This window comes from Chiloscyllium punctatum, chromosome 11 (genome assembly GCF_047496795.1).
Source record: "Chiloscyllium punctatum isolate Juve2018m chromosome 11, sChiPun1.3, whole genome shotgun sequence".
Lineage (NCBI taxonomy): Eukaryota > Metazoa > Chordata > Chondrichthyes > Orectolobiformes > Hemiscylliidae > Chiloscyllium > Chiloscyllium punctatum.
In genome coordinates, this window is record NC_092749.1 from 62,517,198 (window position 1) to 62,540,007 (window position 22,810).

At 43.2% G+C, this 22,810-nt stretch overlaps 1 protein-coding gene across 3 annotated transcripts in view; it reads left to right on the plus strand.

The window, feature by feature from the left end:
- Positions 1–22,810, plus strand: part of LOC140483036 (echinoderm microtubule-associated protein-like 6) — a 544,931-nt gene that overhangs the window by 363,303 nt on the left and 158,818 nt on the right. The window lies entirely within an intron of this gene.

The window sequence follows — 22,810 nt, forward strand, 5'->3', positions numbered from 1 at the left end:
TCCAACAAATTGGTTTCAGACTTTTTAAATCAAGCATAATACCCAGTAGTTTTGTTGCCTCTCTCTGTCTGAGACAACAATTAACCCCAATGGAAGGGAGTATAGAAGGCACAGAGCACACTTTAACTTAACCAGTTCACTCTTTTATTCTCAAAAATATCAAATATCAAAATTATTCCCAAATGTAAATCACAAATAATTAAGGGAAACCACACTAGTCACCCTTCTGCTCATTTCCCAGAAATGGTCAGCTGGCCAGGGTAGGCTGACCAGTGCCTTTGTTGTCTTTGCCCCACCTCCTGGCAAGGAGTTCCTTGAACATTGTTATTCTCTGGAGAGTTCCAGTCGTGCTCCATTTATGGATAATCTTTATCCAGTCTGCAATGAATTGTGGAATGAGGGAAGGTCCACAGCTTCAAACTGTCACAAATCTTCATCTGTATCATTTCAAAGGAAGGATAGAGTTACACACAATTTCTCATTAGGTTCAGGCTTAAACAAAATTTTGGAGCCAGTGACTAAATCAGAAGGAACATTACTAATCGCCACATTATGCCCATTCAAAGCACAACCATTTCCATCCGTTTTGGTATCCCCACATCTCCTCCCAACATGCGACCATTACGATGACATTTGTTCAAACATGAAATATGCCCTGCTCACAATCAAACAACATTATCCCCTCCTGTTCTTAGAAAACATCAGTCACAGTATTCACTGCGGAAGGGGCTCCATTCAAAGGAAAATGATCCTCCACATTCTTGTTGATTCTTTTAGATTAGATTACAGTGGAAACAGGCCCTTCGGCCCAACAAGTCCACACCGACCCGCCGAAGCGCAACACACCCATACCCCTACATTTGCCCCTTACCTAACACTACGGGCAATTTAGCATGGCCAATTCACCTGACCTGCACATCTTTGGACTGTGGGAGGAAACCAGAGCACCCAGAGGAAACCCACGCAGACACAGGGAGAACGTGCAAACTCCACACAGTCAGTCGCCTGAGGCGGGAATTGAACCAGGGTCTCTGGCGCTGCGAGGCAGTGTGCCACCGTGCCGCCCACGATCATTCTTCTTCCTAGAAAACTAATGTAGTTTATGCTCTTATTTGCAGTCAATCTGATTTTGTTCCAATGACAGACCCTGCAGCCCCTGGGTTACTTCAGGTACATCTGGTACCTCTTGTACTCTCCCTGTTTTTCTCTTCGTCCATCTGAACTGAAAAGGAGTATGTCGATCTCTATCCTTCTTTTTCTGCTTTCTCCATTGGGAGATAATCAGTGTACAATTTGGTATTGGTCTGTTACATTGCATTTCTATGAGGGGGACCTCAATGGAATCCATTTCTTGTCCTACCTGTGGCTCGGGTGTCTCGACATCCTCCCCTCTTCCTGGTTGTCCCAGTGTTCTCAGCCACCTTCTCAAAACCAATCTAGCATAAGATCTTCCCATTCTTCCATCTGGAAATTCCTTTGGCTGCAAAAGAATCCAACATAATGTGCTGATTATGATGATATTGTTTTCGTCTCCCCAGAAGGTTTCATTTGATTTGTATGACATCACCCACCCTTGCTAGGGGCTGTTAGAACCTTGTATAAAGAGGGCTGGCTTTATCAATTACTTCATATGGTGCTGCAAATCTGGGGGCTAAAAAGAATATTGTCTGGTGGATGGAGATCATTACTTGTTGACCCACCTATAACTCTACTAGCTTTGCCTTTGAATCAAAATGAGCTTTACTTTGTTGATTCCTTTTTCCCATGTTATTAGTTGCTCCGTGATTAGCTTCCTTTACCCTTTCAATTATCTGTTGAACCCACTTGTTCCTTGTTATGTTGTCAACTCTTGGTTCTGGGAGGTCCAACTCTAGCAAGGGCTCTAATTCTCTTATCTTTCATCCTGTCATCAATGTGTAATGGGTAAATCCAATAGAGAAAGACCCAGTGCTTCTTATTATCATCAGGACATGAGGAAACACTGTCAATCAAGTGGTCATATACTGTTACACCATCTTAGCCAACATATTCTTCAAAATTCGATTCATTCTTTCTACTATCCCACTGGGGCAAATAGAATATGTGGAACCCTTGTTTTATCCCTGATAATGTCATGACATTCTGCATCACTTGGGCTGTAAAATGTAATCCTTAATCTGATTCAGTACTCCTTGGTAAACCCCAACATGTAAAGACTTTATCTAACAGGATGTTGACCATACTATTAGCAGTATCGGTTCACGTAGAGAATACCTCTACCCATTTGGTGAAGGTATCCACCGTCACTGGGATATGCTTATATCCTCCTGTAGTTGGGGGTAGTGGACCCACAAAGTCTATCTGCAAGTTTGTCCAAGTCTTTCAACTGGCCCAGTATGTCTCAAAGCTCATTTCTTAACATACCTATCTGGGTTATGTTGTGCACATATCAAGCAATTCTTTACATAATGCACCATGACTCCCTTCATGCATGGCCACCAACACACTTCCTTAAGTCTTTCCAGGCTTTCTTTGCTCCTTAGTGCCTGCGAATGTTATGAAAGCAGTATATCAGTTGGTTCATTTCCTTCTACAAACTTCCCACTGCATAGAACAATTACATCTCTTACATGTAGTCCCTTTTGTTCATCACAACCCAATTTCTCTTCCTTTAGAAATGTTTATAATTCAGTATCCCTCCTCTGTTCTCCTGTTAAGTCTGTGGGGGTCTTTCCTTTCTCCTTCGGTGCTCCTATTTCGTCACTCTGCAACTGCCATTCTTTGCTATTACCCCATGTTTAGCCAATTAATTGGTGGCACGGTGGCACAGTGGTTGGCACTGATGCCTCATAACACTAGAGACCCGAGTTCAATTCCCGCCTCAGGCAACTGTCTGTGTGGAGTTTGCACATTCTCCCTATGTCTGCGTGGATTTCCTCAGGGTGCTCCGGTTTCCTCCCACAGTCCAAACAAAAAAGTGCAGGTTAGGTGAATTGCCCGTAGTGTTAGGTGAAGGGGTAAATGTAGGGGAATGGGTCTGGGTGGGTTGCTCTTCGGAGGGTCGGTGTGGACTTGTTGGGCCAAAGGGCCTGTTTCCACACTGTAAGTAGTCTAATCTAATTTTAATTTTCCTTTCTGTTTCCCTCTGGTGATAACTTGGAATCAGCTTTTTCTTTGATCACTCCATATTCTTTCCCCTTTGCCTTTTATACCTTATACCTTAGCAATGGGGCAGACAGTAGGGCTTTCCCATCTGCTGATACAACCCTTTCACCTCCCATAAGAGTAGATATTCCATCAGGCTGTTGTACACATGAGTATTGTCTGAGCAGATAATAGATGCTGAGGGATATATTACTGGGTGTCTCACTATGTATGCCACTGCTGCCAACTTGACTGCTTGAGCACTTATGGTCTTTGGCAGTTTCAGGACTATACTATCCATTTCATGTCATTATTCTTCTCTGCGTACAAACCACCTTTTGCCTTTCTTTCCCCAGTGTGTAAATATGAACAGCCATCAACAAAAGTTTTCTCTGTGTTCTCCTTTTAGTTTTGATACAAATGGCCCCTATCACGTGACATTCATGCAGTGTCCCCTAGTAAATTAAATTGGCTGCTAACATGGTGCTACTTTTAATCCTATTTAGCTCTATGTTCCTCCCTTGTAACAGTAATATCCATTTGGCAATCCTATTTTGGCTCACTGTGCCATCATTAATACATCCATTCAGAAGCATCCGAATGGATGCATTTTCCATCAAAATTGTCAATAAATTCCACCCTACAATGTAGGCAAAATGCTGTACCGTCCAGGACACCACCAACAAATGCCTTTCACATGTCATGTATCCCTGCTCTACTGGCATAGGCATGCACGAAGGAATAGGCTACCAGTCTCAACTGATTATGTACCTGTTGCAATAAGAATTGCAGGGAGAATGGTTCAGCTGGCTTTGGGATTTTCAGGGCAGAAACATTCACCAAGCCTGTCTCAAAGATATTATTGCTTGCGTGTGTTCTGGCTTCCATTCTCATGGAGTTTATTTCTTTAATAACGTCATTAATGGTGCTGCCTTTGTGGCAAAATCATTAATGTAGTCTCTGTGATACCCAATTAAGCCCAAAAACGATCTTAGTCCCTTCTTTATCTGTGGGGATGGGAAGTCTAGCTGCAGTTTCAATTCGTTGTTTGTACATCGCTCTTTTCCCTGCTGTTAACGCCTAAGTAACTCACTTCTTGCCTCATTATCTGAACCTTTTTCAGGTTCACTTTAAACCCAAATTTCTTAAATAGGTGCAACAACTCATTCAAGGACTGGTAATGCTCCCATTCAGTTCCTGTTTGTAAAACCATGTCATCAACATATTGTATCAGACAGTCTGGCCTAGAAATATCTGTTGCTTAACCATTAATGAAATATTGAGAGGGAATTGCAGAATCCCTATGATAAAATTATCCACAGATATTGCTATCCTTTAAAGGTAAATGCAACTTTATACTGACACTCAAATGGATTGACCAAAATCCATTGTTGATGTCTAATACTGTAAAACATTGTGCTAACTCGCTTTGGTTAGTCATAGTTACAAGGCTAGTAGCCACTGTAAGGGCTGCCATAAGCATGACTTTATTTAATTCCCTTAGGTCAGTGGTTAATTGCCAGCTCCCTTCTGGCTTTTCAACTGGCCAAATTGTAGAATTATTAGTCCTGGCAACCGGTCACAATATTCCCTGAGTTACTAAACTCTGGATTACTTTCTCCTTCTACTGTTTGAGGAACTCTTATTGTTTCTATGTCTCCTTGGACACAAATTTCCCTTCTGTTTGATTTTAGCAAAAGCATTTTGGTTCTGTATGGACTGGATTGTTGGATCCCAGGTCATATCTACATTTCTCCCACTGTGCAAACTCATTTCCAGTAATGACGAACAGGTATTTCAGCAATAGAATGTTCCTTGCTCCTCCCTGATATCTGCCAGTTCATCAGTTTAGCAGGTCAAAGCAAAATCCTTACCATGTAATCACTTGCCAAAATAGGTTTCTGCTGCTAGATAGTCGTAGTAGGATCACACAGTGCTATAAGAGTACAGATCCAATCTATACACTTAAAGGACTAGTTACCTATTCTACTTGTAAATGTCACGTAAACCCAATTAGAATAATTTCTGCCTTTGGTTTCCAGGTATATTGGTGTAAAGTGAATGTGTTTAGGGTGGTTCAGGATCCCCCTATGTCCCAAAGAAAAGTGATAGCGTGGCCTCCAACCCGACAGTCCACCAAGGGTGTTCCTGTTCCATCCCTCCTGGCATCATACATCTAATTTGGAGATGCCTTAAATTGTCATTATGAGCTGGGGTACAATCTGCTCATTGCCTCCATTGGTAGTATATTATTTTGTGGCAAGCTTTAAATCTGCATTTGATTTGTCCCTCCCTTCCAAGGGGTTGAACAATCGCGAGCGTAGTGTCCCACTCCTTCACAGATAAAACACCAACTATTACTTCCCATGATGTGTCTGTTCCCCTTCACTATGCCCTGACATAACCCATCATTTGGTATGGTGGGGATGGGTCTCCCAGCACGGACCTTTTCCCTTGGTTTTCCAGGGTATCTAGTATTGTTAGCCAGTGCCATTCTCGTCATATTGGTCTTATTTGGATTTCTCCTTCCCTTATCCCATGCTCTTGTCATCCATCTTACTTTCCATGCTTCTGTGTGTGTGGTCTCTGTTAGGTCACAAGCCTTTTCTAAGTCCTCCATACCATGTGATACAAAGATCTTTCAGTCTTATAGATTCTGGTGATCTAAACCCAGCCCATAAATATTCCAAAACACTGACCAGATTTGGGAAGCAAATGCTGTTGGGTGTTACCCCTTTCTCTGCCTACACTTACTTAATAATGCCACAGGATAATCTCTAATAGCTCCAATAGCTGTTAAAATAGCTTCCTTTAACTGAGTGCAGGTTCCCTGTCCATTAGCTCTTTCTCTTAGTAGGGCCAAAACAACATTTGGGTGTAGGCAGATTAATACTAATTTCTTCTCATCATCATCTAATCCATGCATCAGTCTCTTGATGTTTGGTTTTGTGAACAGCTCCAGGGGATTATCCCCAAGCTGACACATGCCGACAAATTTGGCAATGTTAGTTAATTCTGAGGGTCCAAAGAGAGTGAAATAGTTAATAGTCCGAGTATTTCCTGCCTCCGGTATGATTTGTCACTACAAAAGCCATTGAACAGACAAGGCTGGGCCCTTCTGTTTTCTCTCACAAGGGGATGGGGTCATCCCATTCCTGGTTATCTTCCTCACTGTACCCTAGCAGCTCTGTCTCCCCAGTCTACGACCCCACTTCCTCCCCCTTCCTCTTCAAAGAGTGGGGTGCAAAGGCACGTGTTATGCTTTGCTGAGCTGTGATGTAGCTCCATAACTTCTTTATTTCTCTCACTTTGTGTGGTTCCCCCTTAGTACTACAATTCTCCTGAATTGTTTTATGTACTACATTCATAGCAATCTTCAAATCATTCATTGCTTTTTCAATGCCTCTTCTCTTGTTCAGATGCCTTCTCATATTTATTTTCCTCTCTCTCTAATTTTTCAAACTGTATCTTATATTGTTTCATGCAGGTGAAATAATTCTCAGCTTTTTCTGTAAGTCTGTTCATCTCCTTTCAAAGGTCATCTATCTGGGCTCATAGCTTCAGCATTTCCTATTGGTTTTCTGCCTAGTCCTCCAGCAGATAACTGACTGCTGCAGTCTCCTACAACTCTTTAAACTTCCCACTTCCCACTCCCTATCCTTAACTAAGTTCCAAAGGGTATTACTGTGGGCCTCGCATCCAGTACCATCTTTGTGGTAAATTTGCTGTATTTTGGACACTTCTTGGCCACATATTGATCGAGAAATCCTCAGGGTTCCTAAACCCAATTTATAGCAACACTACTAACTTTAAAAGCTCTGTATCCTTCAGGATTCATTCCACTATTTATTTTAGCTCCTTCCCCTTCTGGCATCCCCTCGGGGCCTCTGTCTGGATGTTTCCTTTTAGTAGGTAGGGTGGTAAGTCCAGTAAAACATTTTGTCGACACCCACCTAGGAATTCCAAATTCTGTTGCCTGTCTGTCTGATACAACAGTTACCTCAGCAGAGTTTAGAAGGCACACAGTACACTAAACTAACCAATTCACTCATTTATTCTCAAAAGTATTAAGTATCAAAATTGTTCCCAAATATAAATCATAAGTAGAGAGTTAGGCAGAAATTTAAAAAGGAGGTGCTCAAGGGTAGTAATATCTGGATTGCTCCCAGTGCTGAGAGTTAGTGAGGGCAGGAATAGGAGGACAGAGCAGATGAATGCATGGCTGAGGAGCTGGTGTATGGGAGAAGGATTCACATTTTTGGATCATTGGAATCTCTTTTGGGGTAGAAGTGACCTGTACAAGAAGGACGGATTGCACCTAAATTGGAAGGGGACTAATGTACTGGCAGGGAAATTTGCTATAACTGCTTGGGAGGATTTAAACTAGTAAGGTGGGGGAGTGGGACCCAGGGAGAGAGTGAGGAAAGGGATCAATCTGAGAAGGGTACAGATGAGAACAGACGTGAGTCAAACAGTCAGGGACAAGGTAGGACTAATAAATTAAATTTATTTCAATGCAAGGGGCCTAACAGGGAAGGCAGATGAACTCAGGGCATGGTTAGCAACATGGGACTGGGATATCATAGCAATTACGGAAACATGGCTCAGGGATGGGCAGGACTGGCAGCTTAATGTTCCAGGTAACAAATGCTACAGGAAGGATAGAAAGGGAGGCAAGAGAGGAAGGGGAGTGACATTTTTGAGTGACATTTACAGCTGTGCTGAGGGAGGATATACCAGGAAATACATCCAGACAAGTTATTTGGGTGGAACCGAGAAATAAGAAAGGGATGATCACCTTATTGGGATTGTATTATAGACCCCCTAATAGTCAGAGGGAAATTGAGAAACAAACCTGTAAGGAGATCTCGGCTATCTGTAAGAATAATAAGGTAGTTATGGTAAGGGATTTTAACTTTCCAAACATCGACTAGAACTGCCATAGTGTTAAAGTTTAGATGGAGAGGAATTTCTTAAGTGTGTACAAGACACTTTTCTGATTCAGTATGTGGATGTACATACCAGAGAAGGTGCAAAACTTGACCTGCTCTTGGGAAATAAGGCAGGGCAGGTGACTGACGTGTCAGTGGGGGAGCACTTTGGGGCCAGCGACCATAATTCTATTTGTTTTAAAATAGTGATGGAATAGGATAGACCAGATCTAAAAGTTAAGTTTCTAAATTGGAGAATGGCCAACTTGGACGGTATTCGGCAAGAACTTACGAAAGCTGATTGGAGGCAGACATTCGCAGGTAAAGGGATGGCTGGAAAATGGAAGCCTTCAGAAATGAGATAACAAGAATCCAGAGAAAGTATATTCCTGTCAGGGTGAAAGGGAAGGCTGGTAGGTATAGGGAATGCTGGATGACTAAAGAAATTGAGGGTTTGGTTCAGAAAAAGAAGGAAGCATATGTCAGGTATAGACAGGAGAGATTGCGTGAATCCTTAGAAGAGTATAAAGAAAGTAGGAGTATACTTAAGAGGGAAATCAGGAGGGCAAAATGGGGACATGAGATAGCTTTGGCAAATAAAATTAAGGAGAATCCAATGGGTTTTTACAAATATATTAAGGATAAAAGGGTAACTAGGGAGAGAATAGGGCCCTTCAAAGATCAGCAAGGCAGCCTTTGTGTGGAGCCACAGAAAATGGGGGAGATACTAAGTGAATACTTTGCATCAGTATTTACTGTGGAAAAGGATGTGGAAGATATAGACTGTAGGGAAATAGATGGTGACATCTTGCAAAATGTCCAGATTACAGAGGAGTGCCGGATGTCTTGAAACGGGTAAAGGAGGATAAATCCCCAGGACCTGATCAGGTGTACCCGAGAACTCTGTGGGAAGCTAGAGAAGTGATTGCTGGGCCTCTTGCTGAGATATTTGTATCATTGATAGTCACAGGTGAGGTGCTGGAAGACTGGAGGTTGGCAAACGTGGTGCCACTGTTTAAGAAGGGCGGTAAAGACAAGCCAGGGAATTATAGACCAGTGAGCCTGACCTCAGTGGTGGGCAAGTTGTTGGAGGGAATCCTGAGGGACAGGACGTACATGTATTTGGAAAGGCAAGGACTGATTCAGGATAGTCAACATGGCTTTGTGCGTGGGAAATCATGTCTCACAAACTTGATTGAGTTTTTTGAAGAAATAACAAAGAAGATTGATGAGGGCAGAGCAGTAGATGTGATATATATGTACTTCAGCAAGGCGTCCGACAAGGTTCCCCATGGGAGACTGATTAGCAAGGTTTGATCTCATGGAATACAGGGAGAACTAGCCATTTGGATACAGAACTGGCTCAAAGGTAGAAGACAGAGGGTGGTGGTGGAAGGTTGTTTTTCAGACTGGAGGCCTGTGACCAGTGGAGTGCCACAAGGATTGGTGCTGGGCCCTCTACTTTTTGTCATTTACATAAATGATTTGGATGCAAGCATAAGAGGAACAGTTAGTAAGTTTGCAGATGACACCAAAATTGGATGTGTAGTGGACAGCAAAGAGGGTTACCTCAGATTAAACAGGGTCTGGACGAGTGGGCCAATGGGCCAAGAAGTGGCAGATGGAGTTTAATTCAGATAAATGCGAGGTGCTGTATTTTGGGAAAGCAAATCTTAGCAGGACTTATACACTTAATGGTAAAGTCCTAGGGAGTGTTGCTGAACAAAGAGACTTTGGAGTGCAGGTTCATAGCTCCTTGAAATTGGAGTTGCAGGTAGATAGGATAATGTAGGCGGTGTTTGGTATGCTTTCCTTTATTGGTCAGAGTATTGAGTACAGGAGTTGGGAGGACATGTTGGAGCTGTGCAGGACAGTGGTTAGGCCACTTGGAATATTGCATGCAATTCTGGTCTCCTTCCTATCGGAAAGATGTTGTGAAACTTGAAAGGGTTCAGAAAAGATTTACAAGGATGTTGCCAGGGTTGGAGGATCTGAACTACAGGGAGGGCCTGAACTGGCTGGGGCTGTTTTCCCTGGAGTGTCAAAGGCTGAGGGGTGACCTTATAGAGGTTTACAAAATTAAGAGGGGCATGGATAGAATAAATAGACAAAGTCTTTTCCCTGGGGTCGGTGAGTCCAGAACTAGAGGGCATAGGTTTAGAGTAAGAGGGGAAAGATATAAAAGAGACCTCAGGGGCAACGTCTTCACGCAGAGGGTGGTACATGTATGGAATGAGCTACCAGAGGATGTGGTGGAGGCTAGCACAATTGCAACATTTAAGAGGCATTTGGATGGGTATATGAATTGGAAGTGTTTGGAGGGATATGGGCTGGGTGCTGGCAGGTGGGACTAGATTGGGTTAGGATATCTGGTCGGCATGGACGGGTTGGACCGAAGGATCTGTTTCCATGCTGTACATCTGTATGACTCTAGTTAAGGGAAACCACACTAATCATCCTTCTGCTAACTTAATATTGCACTTAATTGAAACACATAACCCAGAAATGATCAGCTGGCCAGGCTGAACAGTTCCTTTGTTGTCTTCGCCACACCACCTGGCAAGAGGTTGCTCATGGATTGTTATTCTTTGGAGGTATGCTGCAGAGTTCCATTCGTGCTCTATTTTATCCTTGATCCTCTTATTGTCTACCTCCAAACAAGGATGTCCACATCATGTTGCTAAGTGATAGACTCTCCAATCAAGTACCAGGACTGCATTCCCTTTCCTTGTTTGATCCGTGTGGCAGCCACTATGCACGTGGCTGTTGCCATGTTTACCTTTCAACATTCATTCAACTTGAGTAATGTGCATTTACTAGATTAGTGGTGCTGGAAGAGCACAGCAGTTCAGGCAGCATCCAACGAGCAGCGAAATCGACGTTTCGGGCAAAAGCCCTATCTAGCCACTGGTTTTGAAGGTAACTTTTGTTGATGTTTAAAATATTTGACAGGCTAGAAGGAGCTGGAGTGCAAACCTCATCACCAGCCTCCCTGCCTCTTCCTTGTCCTATTTTTGGCCCTGCTGTCATTTTTTTTCCTTTACTTCATCTCATTTGAACATGTTTCCTCATTATTAACCTATCTTCCAACTCTGCTTAACCTGAAAAATATTCTTCATCTAAACATAATGTATTCAATAGAACAGGGATACAATTATGAAATAACTGCACAGAGGTAGGTATCTCGTCACCAAGTCACCTGTTATTTACTTGGGCACAATACATTGGTTGCGGCCAGCCAGCTTGGAATAAGTCCCTGAACTGAGGAGATGCTAAATCTCCTGGTTATATTGGTCAGCCAGAGCTTTCCTAATTGGCCCATCTCATAGTCAACAAAATCCAGCTGGTTCCAATAACTGCCAATTAGTATAGATAATTTGATAAAGAAGATATTCTCTACTTATAACTATACAACAAAAGAAATAGGAGCAGGAGATCAAATGGCCTGTCCAACTTGCTCCACCATTGAAGCAGATCATGATGGTCTTCTACCTCAACCTTGCTCTCCTGCCCACAGTACATATTTCTTGATCTGCTAAGACAATCTGTCTATTGCAATCTTAATTATATTAATTGGTAGAGCATCCACAACTCTGTGGGTAAAGAGTTCCAAGTATTCACAACCTTTTAAATGAAGGAACTTCTCCCCAGTAGCTGTCCTAAATAGCCAACCCTTTGTCTTAGACTCCCCAATATGGGAAAATAAATTCTTGGTATCTGTCTTATTAAACGTCTTTAGAATTTGCATGTTTCAATGAGATGAACTCTCTTTCTTCTAAACTACAGAAAATATCGACCCAGTTTATTCAATCGGTCATAATAGTACAACCATTTAATCTCAGAGACTAATCTAGAGAACATTTGTTGTATTAACTCCAATGCAAGTGTATCCTGCCTTAAATCTGGAAGCAAATCTGTGTAAATACTCCAGTTGTGGTTTCATCAGAGCTTTGTACAATTGTATCAACACTTTCATATGCTACATTTCCTTTGCTATAAAGGTAACTATGCCATTATCTTCCTAATTACTTGCCATGCCTAAATGTTAAATATTTGACTTCCTTGTATTCAGAGTTGAGAGTGCGATGCTGGAAAAGCATAGCAGGTGAGGCATCCTGATGAAGGGCTTATGCCTGAAGCGTTGATTCTCCTGCTCCTCGGATGCTGCCTGACCAGCTGTGCTTTTCCAGCACCACACTCTTGACTCTGATCTCCAGCATCTGCAATCCTCAGTTCTTTCCTTGTATTCACACAGGTTCCTCTGAACACCAACTTTCATAAGTTTCATATATTTTTAAAAATATTCTGCTGTCCTATTTTTAGTAACCAAATAAATAACCTTCAAATTCCAACATCGTGCTCCATCTGCCATCTTGTTGCCTACTCACTTAATCTATCCATATCTATTTCTATCCTCCTTGTGTCCTTCTGATGGCTTGCCTTCCCAACTAGTTTTGTATCTTCAGCAAACCTGGATACTTTACTCTCTGTCTTTTTGTTTATGTTATCAGTATACATTGTGAATACCTGAAGCCCCGACATTGATCCATCTGCTACAGCGCTGGTTAGAGCTTGCCAACTTGAAAATGGTCCAGGTGTGCCCAGCCCTGGCTTCCTATTAGTTAATAAATTCTGTATCCTTGCTAATATGTTTCCCCAATTCAATGAGCCCCATCTTGCTTATTAAAATTTTGAATCACATCTTATTAAATGCCTCTTGGAAATCGAAGTTTACTGCATTGACTGGTTCCCTATATCTATACCACACAAAATCTCCAATAACGATGACAATATCATTTCCATTACAACCACAATCTTTCATTGACAGAAAGGAAAAGGGAACAGACTTGGAGGCTGAACTGCATCCCTGCAATGTCAACCAGATTTTGGCATCGTTTTCAAAAAACATCATGGACAATATCAGCTTCCTCCACCCCAACATCCCTGTCCTCTTACTCAAGTCTGCTCCCATTCCCCTAGTTCCTCTGCATCCAGGATATCGCCTCATTACATACACCAATTAGATTACTTACAGTGTGGAAACAGGCCCTTCAGCCTAACAAGTCCACACCGACCCGCCAAAGCGCAACCCACCCACACCCATTCCCCTACATTTACCCCTGCACCTAACACTACGGGCAATTTAGCATGGCCAATTCACCTAACCTGCACATTTTTGGACTATGGGAGGAAACCGGAGGAAACCCACGCAGACACAGGGAGAATGTGCAAACTCCACACAGTCAGTCGCCTGAGGTAGGTCTCTGGCATTGTGAGGCAGCAGTGCTAACCACTGTGCCACCATGCCGCCCACTTATGCTGAGCTCAGCTTGCCAGGATGATGTGGAACACTATCTGGAGTAAAGTGCCATGGCCCCTTCCACCCATTCCAGGCAGCAGAAAAGCACCTTCAAAAGCCCTATACTCTGCTCCAGCATGCCTGGTTGAAGCATGAATAGCGTTGAACTTCCGCTTTGCATCAGTTGAGGGATTGCTCAATGGTTTTGTGAGCCACGGTCACTGTGGTTAGCCATTGTCACTCAGTAAGGAATCTGTACAGCTCCCAACCCTCAAACACACTGAGTATATGAGGGCATTCCAGAACATATGACCTATCGCAGTTGCCAGGCTGACGAGTAAACACCTCCAGAAAGTTGTAATGGTAAGCACAGAACACCTGGACACTAATTAAATGGAACTCCCTTCTTGTTGATGAATTCCATAGTGTTGTAATACAGCACTCTCAGTGCAACTGAGTATGCAAATGTTGGCAATCTGTAAACTAGGTGAACCCAGCTAAGTTCCTAAATCCAACTGTTAAGGCTTCAGCACTAACCACATCTTGGGGAAACAAAATAAACCTGTATGACCCCACACAGATAACATCAGTCACAATCCTGATGCATCTGTGGATGCATGACTGACACATTCCACATAAGTCTCCCACTGTTCTCTGGAAGGAGCCAGTCGCATAGGAGTTCAGCGCTCTAGTGACCTTCACTCCACCAAAAGAGAATGACCTCCCACTTCTGCAACCCTCAGGTTGGATATAGCATCTATCACAGTTCCATTAACATTTCTTGAGACACACAATTTGTGTCAGCAATTACCTCACGCATGTTAGGAAATATAGAGGCCAGACAACTCCATGCCTGCAGAATATCCCACACATTCTGAGGGATCCTGCAGCTGGGACCTCTTCTTGAACTGTGTGTTTCTTAACCTCTACTGCGGCCTGCTAATGCCTCTGGGCTTGCCGTCAGTGCTGCTTCTCCTTCATCTGTCTTTGCCGCCTTAGGTAAACAGCCAGTATCCAACATTCCACCAGCTGCAAGGCCCATTGCTTTCAGTGAAAATTGAGCAGTGAAGGAGCAAAAACATTCATAGATCTCAGAACAATAATTGGTGATTTAGTTTTCAGATGAGCACAACTTGCCATGCATAAGACATACTGGACGTGGATAATAGGGTTCATGTCTGCATTGGATATCTACATCCTGCCACAGCATGTATAGTCACTTGCTGAATATACAGGCGTCCTCGGGTTACAAACGCCCAACTTACAAATGCCCATACTTATGAACTGACCTCTGTAAAGCCTATTATTTTAAATAATCACGTTACATACATTGATTCATACTAATGAACACCCAGACTACTTTTGCGCAACGCTCAAAACATATATGCTAAGAAAAACGTTTAACTAATTGATGCCAAGTGTGCACCGTACGTAACTGTTCTGACTTGCATACAAATTCGACTTACAAACAGACTTAAAAATGAAACTCGTTCATAACCCTGGGACTTCCTATACTACATTGGCTCAGTGACCATCACATATCAGCAAAAAGGGACTCTTTGCAGCACAATATCAGCCTCCAAACCCTATTTTCATATCAAACTTACATAATTGATGAGGACTCAAACTTGATTGCCCGGCACAGGACCCTTATTGGTGGAACTAATTCTAGTTGTTCTTCACCCAGCACTGGCCTTTTGCATTGTCATTGTTGCTAACTTCAACAAGTTCAAATTGCAGCATCAATGGCATGTAGCAAATTGCTTTTGACCAGCATCTGACCACTCAGTAATTCCAATGTAGTTGTGTTTTTCAAACATTTTTATCAGTGTAATGTTGTGGTGTCCAGAAAACATGGATTCTGCACTTTTAGCCACTAAACTGACTCTTACTCTGTCCATTCTGAGCATTGTTTCAGCTATTTTCTAGGAGCAGTTCACATGTAAACAGGGAGAAGTGATAGCTGGCAATGCAGATTAGGCTGGATGTCACCAGTACATGGTACTGCCTGTCACTAGGTACCTGCCTATTCACTGCATGTTCCCTACTATCACACTACCCTGACAGTCTATTTCAACCCATCCCCCAAAAGGGAGACCCACCATATTGAACTTTATCCAGAACTGTCCTCCCTGCCTTGAAACCTGAATTACACTTTGATGATGCCCATCTTGTTGTTTTATCATCTCCCAATGGAGGCCACGGTGTTGGTCAGAGTTGATAATCCTCCTTCCTACAGTCCGAATTCCACCCATTGAACTTGTGATCTTCCCAACATTGTCATAACCTCGATTACTGTAAATCCCTCTGCTTCTATCCTTGACTCCCCTACTCCTTGTCATTGAACCCCGCTGTGCCTATAGACCACTCTTTGAACTATCCTGAAAGATCAACAAATGGACATTGAGGACTCTATTCTGTCCAGCCCCTGACAGAAGAGATCCTAGACAAGATTGTCCAGATACCTGATTGGTGTATTTTCAAATCCCCTGCATCCTCTGGCAGCTCATTCCATACACGTACCACCCTCTGTGTGAAAAAGTTGCCCCTGAGGCTTCTTTTATATCTTTTCCCTCTCACCCTAAACCTATGCCCTCTAGTTCTGAACTCCCCCCACCCCAGGGAAAAGACTTTGTCTATTTACTCTATCCATGCTCCTCATTCTTCACATCCAGGTCCTCTGGTTTATCTCTTTATCTCTGGTCACTTACTTGTAGTTGCAGCTATAATTTGATCTGTGGCATTTTCCTTCTGAGTTCCCTTTTAGGGCTCATTCTTACATACTCCACACAAATACCATGGATTTCCATTGTAACCTACGGTATTCTGAAAAAATTTGTCCCACTTTATCACAGTGGAAGAATTTCAGCCTTCAATTTTCACCTTCACCCTCAGTACTTTACTTTTTGATCTTAGGAAAAGATGTTGGGCCATTCCTAGCTACTTGTCCTGCATTCAGCATCACACTTTCTATCCTTTTCAAATTTGTGATGAAAGGGAAAAGACATGTTAGGTTGTGGATTAGCTCATAATCATCTACTTCTGCATAATCATTACTTCTACCAACTGAGCAATTGCAACTCTATAGTCCTCCACATGGGTTCTTATTATGGAAGGTAATGAGTTTTTAAAAGAAGAATCTCTCTTCATACATAGTTTCAGCTCCTCATGCTCTTATCAATCTGTCAGAATTACTTTCCTTGGCTCTGAAATTCAGCATTGGTATACTTGGCTGTTTGCTTAAACTTCAAAACCATCCCCTAAATGCCTAGGGCAGTAACACTTATGCAGCCAATATATCATAGAAACCTCCCCTGAGAGAAAAGGGTAAATTTTCTGTGCTTTACCTATCACCTTACTCTACATGGGCAAGTTCTCTTTAACAAATTCATTTGATTCACCTCCTCCTCAAAATACACAACGAATGCCTCCACATCTTTTTCTTCAAATTCTGCCGTGTAACTATTCCCTTACTGTGTTTTAGATTATGAGTCAGCATCTGATGTCTTTTTTTTGGACAGGCATCATTTTAAGCTGATATTCATGTTTTATACCTTTTTCTCTTGTCTATTCTTCAGAGTCATAGAGTCTTAGAGATGTACAGCAGGGAAACAGACCCTTCAGTCCAACCCGTTCATGCCGACCAGATATCCCAACACAATCTAGTCCCACCTGCCAGCACCTGGCCCATATCCCTCCAAACCTTTCCAATACCCATCCAAATGCCTCTTAAATGTTGCAATTGTACCAGCCTCCACCACTTCCTATGGCAGCTCATTCCATACACATACCACCCTCTGCGTGAAAACGTTATCCTGTAGGTCTCTTTTATATCTTTCCCCCTCTCACCCTAAACCTATGCCCTCCAGGTCTGGACTCCCCAACCCCAGGGAAAAGACTTTGCCTATTTACCCTATCGATGCCCCTCATAACTTTATAAACCTCTAAGGTCACCCCTCAGCCTCTGAAGCTCCAGGGAAAACAGCCCCAGCTGGTTCAGCCTCTCCCTATAGCTCAAATCCTCCAACCCTGGCAACATTCTTGTAAATCTTTTTTGAACCCTTTTAAGTTTCACAACATCTTTCCGATAGGAAGGAGACCAGAATTGCACGCAGTATTCCAAAAGTGGCCTAACCAATGTCCTGTACAGCCGCAACATGACCTCCCAACTCCTGTAGGTAAAAACAATGACTGCAGATGCTGAAAATCAAATTCTGGATTAGTGGTGCTGGAAGAGCACAGCAGTTCAGGCAGCATCCAATGAGCAGCGAAATCAACGTTTCGGGCAAAAGCCCTTCATCAGGATACTCTGACCAATAAAAGAAAGCATACCAAATGCCGTCTTCACTATCCTATCTACCTGCAACTCCACTTTCAAGGAGCTATGAACCTGCACTCCAAGGTCTCTGTGTTCAGCAACGCTCCCTAGGACCTTACCATTAAGTGTATAAGTCCTGCTAAGATTTGTTTTCCCAAAATGCAGCACCTCACATTTATCTGAATTAAACTCCACCTGCCACTACTCAGCCCATTGGCCCATCTGGTCAAGTTCCTACATCGATCTTCTACCTTTGAGCCAGTTCTGTATCCAAATGGCTAGTTCTCCCTGTATTCCATGAGATCTAACCTTGCTAATCAGTCTGCCATGGGGAACCTTGTTGAACGCTTTACTGAAGTCCATATAGATCACATCTACTGCTCTGCCCTCAATCTTCTCTGTTACTTCTTCAAAAAACTCAATCAAGTTTTTGAGACATGATTTCCCACGCACAAATCCATGTTGACGATCCTTAATCAGTCCTTGACTTTCTAAATACGTGTACATTCTGTCCCTCCGGATTCCCTCCAACAACTTGCCCACCATGGAGGACAGGCTCATTAGTCTCTAGTTCCCTAGCCAACCTCCAGTCTTCCGGCACCTCACCTGTGACTATCGATGACACAGATATCTCAGCAAAAGGCCCAGCAATCACTTCTCTAGCTTCCCACAGAGTTCTAGGGTACACCTGATCAGGTTCTGGGGATTTATCCACTTTAATGCTCTTCAAGACATCCAGCACTTCCTCCTTTGTAATATGGACATTTTGCAAGATGTCACCATCTATTTCTCTACAGTCTATATCTTCCATATCCTTTTCCACAGTTAATACTGATACAAAATACTCACTTAGTTCAAAGTTTGGGAGAAGATTTGTAGCTCGGGTGCTCGTTGTTGTGGTTCTGTTCGCCAAGCTGGGAATTTGTCTTGCAAACGTTTCGTCCCCTATCTAGGTGACATCCTCAATGCTTGGGAGCCTCCTGTGAAGCGCTTCTGTGCTGTTTCTTCCAACATTTATGGTGGCCTGTCTCTGCCGCTTCCGGTTGTCAGTTCGAGCTGTCCGCTGTAGTGGCCGGTATCTTGGGTCCAGGTCAATGTGTTTGTTGATAGTCTGTGGATGAGTAAGAGGACTCAAGGCTGGTATCCAGGAAAGTGCATACCCTGGAAAGTCCACCTACGTGTGGTTTGGAACAGTTAAATTATTTAGTAACAACCAAATCAGAACTAATCAAAATAACTATCTGGTTAAATGGTAACCCAGTTCTAATGGAGGTCAATACTGGTGCAGCTGATCAATGATTGCAGAGCCAGTCTTTAACAAAATTCGCTCTGGACTTCAATCCTTAAGTTTGTGCAAGACCTTGACCAGGCTGAGAACCTGTACCAGAAAACCATTACAGATTAAGAGTGAGACCTCCATTCTGGTCTCCTGTGAGTAGCAGCTGGATTCAGTTATCTGGCCCTAGCTTGATGGGGCAAAACTGATTGAGAAAGATTCACCTTAATTAGTTTCACATTTTTCAATTAGAAAATGGCTGCCTGAGTGAAGTCCAAATTAAATACCCAGAAGTTTTTCAGGAAGGACTAAGAACTATCAAATGAGCTGAGGCCATCTTACATGTTGACCACAAAGCAATTCTACGGTTTTGCAAGGCCCACTCACTACTATCTGCCTTGTGTGCAAAAGTAGAGGCAGAAATCAGGACGCTGCAAAGTGAAGGAATCATCAAACTGGTACAGTTTGTGGAATGGTCCGCACAGGTCGTACCAATTGTGAAGCCTTATGGGTCAGTCATCCTTGTGGTGATTTCAAGCAAATGGTAAATTGCTTCTTGCAGCTGGATAAATATCCAAAGCCTAGCATAGAGGACTTGTACGCAAAACTGGCAGGGGCCTGTTCTTCATGAAGCTGGACATGAGCCACAAGTACCTGTGATTATGACTAGATGAAGAGTCCCAGAAGCATGCCACAATTAATACCCACCAGAGTTTGTATCAATGTATAAGACTGTCATTTGGGGTATCATCAGCCTATGCAACCTTTCAGCAGATGAAGAACAACATTGGGCGGCATGGTGGCACAGTGGTTAGCACTGCTGCCTCACAATGTCAGAGACCTGGGTTCAATTCCCGCCTCAGGCGACTGACTGTGTGGAGTTTGCACATTCTCCCCGTGTCTGTGTGGGTCTCCTCCGGGTGCTCCGGTTTCCTCCCACAGTCCAAAGATGTGCAGGTCAGGTGAATTGGCCATGTTAAATTGCCCGTAGTGTTAGGTAAATGTAGGGGTATGGGTGGGTTGTGCTTCGGCGGGACGGTGTGGACTTGTTGGGCCGAAGGGCCTGTTTCCACACTGTAAGTAATCTAATCTAATATACCTGTAATCTAACATCTTAGAAGGTTCATCCCAGATCACATTTTATCTGGATGACATGCTAATAACAGGGATGACCAATACAGAACACTTACAGAACTTGGACATAGTCCTTAGATGTTTTTCCCAGGTGGGTGTACACCTTAGAAGTGAGAAGTGTATAGTCCAGGCTACCCCAAGTGACCTACTTGGGCTACAGAGTCAACAAGACCAGTTTACACCCATTGAAAGATAAAGTGAGGACGATCAACATTCCCATGTCTGTACAGGAGCTTAGGTCTTTCCTTAGGTTGGTGAATTATTACGGAAGGTTTGTATTTAACCTGGCCTCCATCCTGACAACCTTATACCTGTTATTGATAAAGCGTCAGCCCTTGAAATGGTTATTTAGCCAAGAAGTAGCCTGTAGGGAAGTGAAAAAGCAGCTATTGTTTTCTAAGGTGTTGGCCCACTACATTCCCAAGCGAGAGGTGGTGCTGACATGTAATGCATCCCCTACAATATCAGGTTTAGCGTTGGCTCACCGTTGGCCCAATGGAGAGGAATGCCCAACAGTGTATGCTTCCTGCACTTTGGCTGATACTGAACACAAATATGCACAGGTAGAGAAGGAAGGTTTGGCGGTTATCTTAAGAATGATAAAGTTCCACCAATACCTTTACAGACATAAATTTGTAATTGTAATGGACCACAAACACCTGCTAGGGCTACTTAAAGAAGCCAAGGAAATGCCACCATAGCTTCTGGTAGAATTCAGTGTTGGACCCTCCTTCCCAGTGCATACAATTACAAGTTGAAACACGTTCGGGAGGCCAAGTGGCAAATGCAGATGCCTTGAGCCGCCTCCCACGGGCAGATACACCACCGGTGATACCTCTCCTGGAAGAGTCCGTTTACTTTCTGGACACCCTTCCCATCACCAATGACATTATCTGACTGTGGACACAAAAAGATCCAATCCTGTCTTAAATAAAACAGCTGCTGGGGATTTGGGAAGCAAAAGGGCCATCACAACCAGAAGTGAAATCTTTCTGGACCAGACAAGATCAGAGCACCATGGAGAATGGTGCATTATTTTGGGGAACAAGAGTGAGTGCCCCAAGTAAAGGTTGCTGCCAGATACTGGCTGAACTCCACCAGGGTTATTGAGGAGTTTCCAAAATGAAAATGTTGGCAAGAAGATATGTCTGGTGTCCAGGATTGGATTCTGACAATAGCCACATTGGTGAAGCAATGCAAAGAGTATCAACAAGAACAAAAATTACTCCCAACAGCTCCCCCACATTCATGGGAATGGCCAATTAAATCCTGGACTTGGTTGCACATCGACTATACTGGTCCTTTCAAGGGCTCAATGTTCTTGGTCGTCGTAGATGCCCAAAGTGGTTGACATGCATAGAGTTCAGTCGATAAACTTGGTGACGACGATTGAAAAACCGCGAGCATCATTTGCAATACACAGACTCCTGGAAGTATTAGTAACAGACCATGGGATGTCATTTCCCAGCAGGCAATTCAAGTATTTCCTGAAGTCAAATGGCATTCAGCATGTTTAGAGAGCTCCATGTCATCATCCAATGGTCTGGCAGAAAGACCAGTCCAAATATTGCAAGCAGGCTTAAAGAAACAGCCTACTGCTTCACTCAATACCAAACTGTCTCAGTTCCTGTTTGATTATAAGACCACCCCTAACACAACTACAAGGATAGCTCCAACAGAGTTGCTGATAGGGAGGAGAATCTGCACCAGATTAAACCTGATATTCCCAGACCTGTGGGGCATCAGGGATACCAATGCTCTGAGCGAGAGAGACAGTTTACTTCAGGGGATAAAGTTTGGATTCAAAACCACAGAAATGGTCCTTCATGGGTACAAGGTGATGTCAACATGTGGTCAGGTCCTGTGACATACAAAGTTCGAGTAGGTGAAGCAGTCCTGAACAAACATGTAGATCACATTGAAGTTGCTTCCTTACAAATGGGGCAGGTGCAAAATTTATCTAGCCCCTCAGAACAGCCAGAAAGGCTGTCAGAAACCGTAGGTTCTCTCCCGCTGTATAGCACGAAGAATCCTAAGAGTCTGAGATGGATGCAGCTGATGTCACAGCCTTGATACCGTTACCCCTAAAGAGGAGGAGGAATTTCTTCCGAGATGCCCTGGGCGCAAGGTCTGGTACATGCTGCCCAAGTCAGAGTCAGTGGAACTAGACCTGGTGTGAAAATGTCCCAGGAGAAGCTACAAATGAAAGTACAGGCCTGCTTCCCAGATAGATTAAATGAGCTCCTTGTGAGACTTTAGCCTCTTTCTTGAGGAACTTCCCATCTTCATGGACAAGGGGCATCCTCCAATAATAACATCCCCTCTCTCCCCCACTCCACACTGGTTTAGTACAAATTCCATACCAACCACATTATTAAATGGGCAGTGTATTATTGGAGTCAGTTGAACTTATAACATACTCAATTTATCCTTAATTATGGGGTGAGATCTAGAAGATGGTGGGCTAGTCCGATATTACAGGACCACCACCAAAAACACGCCCAGCAAAGGTATGTAATATTCAGCCCCCTAGCTTACTGAGTTTTGCTCACTAGTTTGTCACATGAGAAAAATATTGAAGTGTGAATCATAGAATCCCTACAGTGTGGAAGGAGGTCATTCAGCCCATCGAGTCCAGACCAATCTTCTGAACAGCATCCCACCCAGACAGACCTCCCTATCTCTATCCCTATAACCCTGAATTTTCCATGGCTAATTAAGCTAGCCTA